The sequence below is a fragment of the Varanus komodoensis genome, unplaced genomic scaffold (genome assembly GCF_004798865.1).
Source record: "Varanus komodoensis strain SLA01 unplaced genomic scaffold, ASM479886v1 scaffold1, whole genome shotgun sequence".
Classification (NCBI taxonomy): domain Eukaryota; kingdom Metazoa; phylum Chordata; class Lepidosauria; order Squamata; family Varanidae; genus Varanus; species Varanus komodoensis.
In genome coordinates, this window is record NW_025335268.1 from 76,113,816 (window position 1) to 76,122,125 (window position 8,310).

Consider the following 8,310-nt stretch of genomic DNA (forward strand, 5'->3'; position numbering starts at 1 on the left):
TCCAAAATTTATTTAGTTTTATTTATTTATTTATTAAAACATTTCTATGCCGCCCCTTGCCGAAGCCTCGGGGCGGCTTACAACATAATAAAATACAATAAAATACAAAAATAACAATATAAAATTAAAATTAACAATATAAAATAAATAAAAAATATAAAAGAATTCGCCCTGGCCAGATGAATAAGCAAATATTGTTAACAATTAAAATAACGTTTAAATAAAAAGATCTTCACCTGGCGCCGAAAAACAAATAACGACGGCGCCAGGCGGACCTCTCTGGGGAGCGCATTCCATAGATTGGGCGCCACCGCAGAGAAAGCCCTCCTCCGAGTACCTACCCTCCTAATTTCTTTCATGGAGGGTTCCCGGAGAAGGGCCTCTTCCGCAGATCTCAAGGGGCGGTCGGGCATATATGGATGTAAGCGCTCCTTCGGGTAACCAGGTCCCAAGCCGTTTAGGGCTTTATAGGTCATCACCAACACCTTGAATTGGGCCTGGACTTCAATGGGAAGCCAGTGAAGCTGACGGAGGACTGGAGTCAGGTGAATATAACGCCCAGTCCCCGTCAGCAGCCTGGCAGCTCTATTTTGCACCAATTGAACTGTTCGGACCGTCTTCAAGGGAAGCCCCACGTAAAGCGCGTTACAGGAGTCTATCTAGTTTATTGAATGTATTTGCAAGTATGCTTAAAAGTTGGGACGTTCTTGCTGGGTGCAGCGATTCTGTTTTCGGGCTGATAATTGAAATGCTTTGCCAAGCACAGTGATGCCACAGGACACACATCAGTTTGGGATGCACGTGCCTGCAAGGGTGTCTCTCCTGCACTCCTGCCTGTGCCTGCAGAGGCTTCCCAGAAGGCGCTTCTCCAGGTTCCTTTGAAAGGGACAGTTTCTGTGTATGTGGCATACAGAGCCGTTTCTGTGGTGGTGCCTCCTCTTGTGTGTGTCCACTCCACTGAAGCTTGGTCGGAACTGACGCTGCTTTCAATTTGGTGCAAGCTTAAAAATGACTTATTTGCCTAATGTATTTTAAAAGAAGCATGCTGCTTTTCATTTACTTTCTCTATTGCTTTTATAGTTGTGAGGTGTGTTTTATGCTTGTATGGTATTCTGTTGGGACTTGTCTTATTCCATTTTGTTGTGGCACCCTGGTACCTTAGAATGAAGATATTAATTTATGTTTGAATTTAAAAGTATATAAATTAAAATCAGCTGGGTACATCTTAGATCTATGCTTTTCCAAAGTGACATACCTAAAATGGCAAGCGAAGAGACATGGTGCTACTGGTCTGGTAGTAGGTGCAGAAAGAGAAGCTTGTGCAAGCTCCTTTGAGGAACGTGCAAGCAGTTTGTGGCTCAGGTAAAGGCAGCTGTGAGGACAAAGGCCCCCCTTCCGAAATCTGTACTAAGTGGGCAAATGCAAGTCCTTGAGTAGTATGAGAACTTGGCACAGTTTGGCCCAGCTGTTGGGTTCAAGTGTATCTCTGTAGTTTGGCGATGTTGAATGTCAAGTGACTGTCTGTGATTCATTGCAAGCTGATCAGAAATTAAAACTCATGTTGAAAAAGAATGGGTTTGAATTCCGAGAAGGTTAGAAATGTTTGTACCAAGTCTATTCTTCAGGTTATGAAATGGCAGGGCGTGCACAGTATTCTTTGGATACAGCCTTTTTTGGGTGGTACCTGAAACGGAACTCCTGCCCCTGTCAGTGGGCCTGCTCTGAGCAGGACTGTGGACACAACCCTTGCCTATTTTGGCAATGCAGAACTTTCTTTTCAGTTTATCAGGGGAACAGACACGTGCTACTCTATTTTCATAGCTGATTCTGCTCAGTGAGTGGGCCTGCAAGGAAAGGTTGCTATCCCTTTGCTGTCAGATGTTTAGCTTTGGTCATTCACTTTAATGATTCTGGCTGCAGTCCTGTGGTTGCTCTTCTGAAGTCACCGAAGTCACTGAGACTGACCTCCCACCGTGTGGAACTCTTTTATAGGGGAAGTCTGCTTCTGTGTGTTTGCCCCCTCAGTTCAGGATGTGGCTTCCCTCTTCCTGATGCTCCTGCCCTCTGCTGCCTACTCCTCGGCAGATGCCATAAGCACATGTGAACACCCCTCTCTGGTCATGCTCCTTGCCGGAATGATAGCAGACTTGAAAGGGGCCTTAAGGGCGTTGAGTCCAGCCCCCTGCTCAATGCGGGGGGACTCCAGTTAAAGCATCCCTGAGGGAGGGCTGTCCAGCTGCCTCTTGAGTGCCACCAGTGTGGGTGAGCCCACAACCTCCCAAGGTAAGGTGTTCCTCTTGTGTTTTGCTTTAGCACCCTGGAACTCTTTTCTGATGTCCAGTCAGAATCTGGCTTCCTGTAATTGAAATATGATGCCTAGAACTGGACACAGTACTCAAGATGGGGCCTAACCAGTGCTGCATGGTGGGAAACCAGTACCAGGGCCTCGTGTGCATTGGAAACTGCTTCTGGCATGCAGCCCGATGTGGCATTCGTCCTTTTTGCAGCCATATCCCGTCGTTGACCTGTGTTCAGCCCGTGAGGCACAACAATTCCAAGATCCTCCTCCCTTCTAGTAACATTGAACCATGCATCTCCCATAGCGTAACTGTGCATTTGATTCCCTTTTCCTGGTGTAGTACTTGGCGTTTGTCCCTGCGGAATCTGGTTGGTTGCTTTCAGCCCAGTGCTCCAATCTATCAAGACCACTTTGAATTTGGTTTCTGTCTTTCTCAACGTCAGGCTTTCCAGTGTCATTCCTTCACTTCTCCATCCCGGAGTCATAAAAGAGCTAGCAGAGTACACTCAGAGCCACTGGCTATTATCTTTGATAAATCCTGGAAAACAGGAAAAGTGCCAGATAACTGGAGAAGGGATAACATTGTCCCCATCTCCAAAAAGGGGAAAAAAGATGAACCTGGGAACTACACGCTGGTCAGTCTGACATCAATCCCTGGAAAAATTCATTATTAAAAAATCTATCAGCAAGCATCTGGAAGAAAGTGCAGTGATTAATAGGAGCCAACATGGATTTATCAAAAATAAATCCTGTCAGACTTATTTAATCTCATTTTTTTGACTAGGTAACCTCCCAAACGGACAGAGGGAACATAATCTCCCTCAACTTTAGTAAAGCTTTTGACATAGTACCCCACAACATTCTGAAAAGCAAATTAGCAAACACTGAACTAGATAGAAAGCTGTTAGGTGGAGCCAAAACTGGCTGCTAAATTGGACACACAGAGTGCTCATCAGTGGCACCTTCCCAGGCTGGAGGGAGGGAACGAGTGGGGGGCCGCAGGGCTCAGTCCCGGGCCCGGTGCTCTTCAGCCTCTGTATGAATCAGTTAGACGAGGAAGGGCACGGGAGGATCATCAGATCTGCAGACAGTTCAAAACTGGGCGGAATAGTGAGCCCCCCAAAAGACAGAATGAAGAGCCAAAGCGATCTTGATAAACTTGAACGCTGGGCTGAGAGCAACAGAATGAGATTCAGTAGGAACAAGTGCCACCAAATGCATCGATACGAGATGGGGAATATATGGTTTAAGGGAACTGAAAAAGACCTCGGAGTAATTGTGGACAACAGGCTAAACATGAGCCAGCAATGTGATGCAGCTGCCCAAACAGCAAATGCTATTTGAGGTTGCATTAATAGAAGCATTACTTCCAAATCATGAGAAGTAGCAGTTCCCCTATACTCCTCACTGGTCAGACCTCATCTAGAATCCTGTGTCCAGTTCTGGGCACAAAGATGGAAGAAAGAAGCAGAAAAATAGAAAGGGTGCAGAGGAGGGCAGGGAGAATGGCCCAGGGTTTGGAAACACTGCCCTGTGGGAGAGACTGAGAGAACTGGGCATGTTCAGCCTCAAGAAGAGAAGTCGGGGGGGGGGGGGGATGACATGAGATCCCTCTATAAGTACCTGAAGGGCTGTCACAATGAGGAAGGTCAAGCTCTCTTCCTGTTGGTGCCAGAGTGTAGGACACAGAATGAATAAGTCAAGTTGCGACAACCCAGATTCAGGCTGGATACCAGGAAAAGCTTCCTCACTGTCAGAGCGATAAGACAGTGGAACCAGTTGCCTAGAGAGGTGGGGGCTCTCCCACACTGGGGACATTCAGAAAGAAACTGGCCAGTCATCTGGATGGTATGGTGTATACTGGTGTCCTGCAGCAGCAGGGGGTTGGACTGGATGGCCTTCATGGCCCCTTCCAACTCTACTATTGTATGATTCTTTGATCAACTGTGACCTACCTTGGCTACAGCAGGGCCACCGTCTTGCTGAAGGGAAGCCCTCTGCTCATTCAGCCAGAGCATTTCTGTTCTGCTCAAAAGAAGCACTTCCTGGCCACTGGCAGGGATCGAGCTTCCTGCGCCTGCCTTGCCAGTGCCTGTGGCCTCCTCCCACTGAAGCCGCCTGTGCAGCAGCCTGCGCTGCCTTCCCGCCCCCTGCAGAGCAAGACCCGCCACTGGCGGAAGTTGGGTTGTTGCGGGGGGGCACTCCCCCCCCCCACTGTCCCCATCCGTGCAGCAAAGGAGCCCGGCGCAGAGCAAAGCCATTTGCTTTGAGCAGACTGCCTTGCTCTGCCACTGCCTGGTTCGGGCACGCAGCCTCTCCCCCCTGCTCTGACTTGCCCTTGAAGAGACGGCGCGTCCCTCTCTGCCACCCCAGGGAACAAGCTTCGGGGCGGCAGCGTGGCCTCAACCATTTTGAAGCATCTGAGTTGACAGGCATCCCAACATGGCCCCACAGGGTAGTCCAAGGGACTGAATGCCAGGCATTCCCCGGCCACATGTGGCCTATAAAATAGCAAGTATCTTCAGTGACCACCCCTGAAAATTGCTGTGACAAACCCAGGCGGCTTCAGCGACTGGGCAGTACAGAAACGAAAGGAAGGAAGGAAGGATGGAAGGAAGGAAGGAGGAATCAAACAGATTTGCCTCTTCACAACACAGAACAGCCCAACTGAGCAAACACAGAGAGACCCCACCAGCCAAGCCACTGATACCCATGTCGCAGGAGCCAATTATCCCTTTCATATCACAGGAAAAAGAGCAGGGCAGATATGGGATGCCTGCAAATACCTGCATCATTAAAAAAAATGGCATTTATCAGCAACAAGAACAAACGTATAGAAAAACAAAAGTGTATTTATCTGCTTTAAGAGACGCTCATCTTTGTGTATACAAGAAACTTAACTACTACAATAGCTCTATATGAAGCAGATGTGTGCAACACATAGTCCAAGTAAAATTAATATATCAATTAATTTTGATCAGTATTACAGGCCAGTATGCATTGTTCACAATTTTAAAAGTCACATTAAAAAGATCTCTTCAGCAGGAACCAGGTGCGACCCGAGAGGCTGCGTTCCAGAGAAGGCCCAACCCAGTGGCCTGACAAATGGCCTCTATGGTTGGTAGGATCATGCAAGGGGCTCTCCTGGGGATCCTGCTAACCAGAGGGCTTGATTCCAAGCTAGGCAGCCCCACAGGCAGGCTCTGCACTGTTTGGAGCTCTCAAAGCGGCCATCGGCACCTGGAACTGACAACCTGCGAGCAAGCCAGCTGCCATGCTTTGCACCTGCTGAAATTTCTTAGACCCTCTTCAAGGGCAGCACAACTTCTCCAGGACATAGATAACCACTGCTAAATGAGTCCAACTCGGGAACTGCTGCAACAGACACACCCAAAACTTGCTTCTCGCCATCACTGCCACCTGAAAATCCAGGGACAGTGCAGCATCAAGAGGCCCTGCTAAGCTCCAGACCTCGTCTTCCGTGAGAGGGAGAACTCGCCCGAAACAGGCCAAGTCCCAGCCCCCTGAATTAGACTCATCCCCAGCCAGCCTATGGCAAATTCAGATGATGGGCAGGAGCGCCGACTGCTTCCTTGGATTCAGGTGGAGAAGAGCAATAGAGCCGTGAATCATGAGCACAGCGATGGCACAGCGCTCTAAAGCTCCGCGTGGCATTGTTGTAAGCCGCCCCGAGGCCTTGGCAAGGGGCGGCATAGAAATGTTTTAATAAATAAATAAATAAAAATAAATCAAGTAGATCCTAAACATCACCGAGGACAAAAGCCACTGCGAGGTCCAAAAGAGTGACCAGAGTGGGCCGCCTTCCCCCCATCCAGTTCCCAGCTGGCCGCTGTCAAGCAGGCAGACTTTCCACACACCACTGTCCTCCTCCACATACTTTTGGCAAAGTGTGGGAAACAGACTCTAAATACATGAAGGCTTTTGATAGGTATTGCGGAAACTTGATGAAATGACTCCCGTCACTGGAATATGGCACTTGAAGGGCAAAACTTGTTCAAAAAGAGCAGAAGAAATAGGAAAGCTCTCCAAACCTGCATCTTACCTGTCACCCAAGTCAAGAATGAGATTTATGCCACAGACTGAGGTACGCTTGACTTCCCACTTCTGCAGAATATACCTGACTTTGAGAATAGCTTCCATTTAACTCAGTTTATTCTTTGTCGTTTCCTGAGAAATAAAAGAAAATGAAAGCATCATTAGTGCCACAGACTATGCTACCTGGAGGATGGACTGCTAGGAAGGGATGGATTGCACCTCACAAGGGCTTGAGAGAAGGTGTTTCACCACAGCAGGAAGAATACCATCAGGAGGGCTTCAAAAAGGAGTCTTATTGGGGGCAGGTGATGGTACCTTGGAGGCAACAGTGGATGAAGGCTTGGGTGCCGTAACAGAGAGAGGAGCTCTGGCAGTGTCTCAAAACAGTCTTCTCTGCAATGTAGGATAGAAGCCAGACCAGAAAACGCATGTACTTCAGTGTCTATACGCTAATGACCGGAGTACGGGAGATGACCTTTTAAATTAAGAAGGAAAATACGACTTGGTAGGTACTACTGAAGCTTTGTAAGTCAGACTCCCATGACTGAAGAGTAGCAACTGAAGGAGAGAACTTGTTCAAAAAGAAGAGAAGAAATAGGAAAGGAAGTGGAGCTGCATGTTGCAAACACTTAGTCTTACACAGAAGTGCAGGAAGATGAGCCTGGAAGCCCTACTGAGAGCATCTGGGTTGAATGTGTCAAGGAATAAAATGAGCATGAGAGAGCAGTCTACTGATCACCCCAATCAAAGAGAAGATGAGGATGATACTTTTATTAAGCAAATTACCAGTATGACACAAAAGTGTAATGAGGTAGTAATGGAGGACTCCAATTACCCAGATATCTGTTGGGAGATAAATTCTGCCAAAAGTGGCCCCTTAAAAAAATTCTACACATGCACAGCAAATAACTTTCTTCTACTGAAAGCGGAGGAAGAAACTAGAGAGCAGCTATCGTCAACTTAACACAGACTAATAGGGGTGACTTGGTTGATCAAGTGGAAGTTACGGGAACTCTGGGAGAAAGTGACCATGGCATACTTGCAATCTCAATTTTAAAGGAAGCAAAAATGGAGCACAGCCATTCACATGCTCTGCATTTTGGGGAACCTGATTTGAATAAAACTCAGGGCAATGATAAGTAAGGCTCTATGGGAAATTACCTGAAGGAAAAGGGTAGTCCAAGATGCATGGGATTTGCAAAGAAATAAATGTTCAAGGCACAATTACAAACAATTCCAACAAAAACGAAAGTAACACATGAAAGAAGAAACCAGTGACTCAAAAAAAACCCTTCAAGTTCACCTAAAGACAAAGGAAGACACACAGAATCGTAGAATAGCAGTGTTGATAGGGGCCATGAAGACCATTTTACACCATCCCACCCAGATTACTGGCCAGTTTCTTTCTGAATGTCCCCAGTGTGGGAGAGCCCCCACCTCTCTAGGCAACTGGTCCCCCTGTCTTATCGCTCCGACAGTGAGGAAGCTTTTCCTGGTATCCAGCCTGAATCTGGGTTGTCGCAACTTGACTTGATCATTCTGTGTTCTACACTCTGGCACCAGCAAGAAGAGAGCTTGACCTTCTTCATTGTGACAGCCCTTCAGGTACTTATAGAGGGATCTCATGTCATTCCCCCCCCCCCCCCCCGACTTCTCTTCTCAAGGCTGAACATGCCCAGTTCTCTCAGTCTCTCCCACAGGGCAGTGTTTCCAAACCCTGGGCCATTCTCCCTGCCCTCCTCTGCACCCTTTCTATTTTTCTGCTTCTTTCTTCCATCTTTGTGCCCAGAACTGGACACAGGATTCTAGATGAGGTCTGACCAGTGAGGAGTATAGGGGAACTGCTACTTCTCATGATTTGGAAGTAATGCTTCTATTAATGCAACCTCAAATAGCATTTGCTGTTTGGGCAGCTGCATCACATTGCTGGCTCATGTTTAGCCTGTTGTCCACAA

General features: G+C 47.5%; 1 protein-coding gene across 1 annotated transcript in view; it reads left to right on the forward strand.

Annotated features, from left to right (window-relative positions):
• The first annotated feature begins 7,936 nt into the window (after positions 1 to 7,936).
• Positions 7,937 to 8,310, forward strand: part of PPP6R2 (protein phosphatase 6 regulatory subunit 2) — a 59,325-nt gene continuing 58,951 nt past the window's right edge. Inside the window, exon 1 of the mRNA XM_044429744.1 lies at positions 7,937 to 7,960. The gene's annotated coding sequence lies outside the window, so the exon portion shown is untranslated. The remainder of the gene's footprint in view (positions 7,961 to 8,310) is intronic.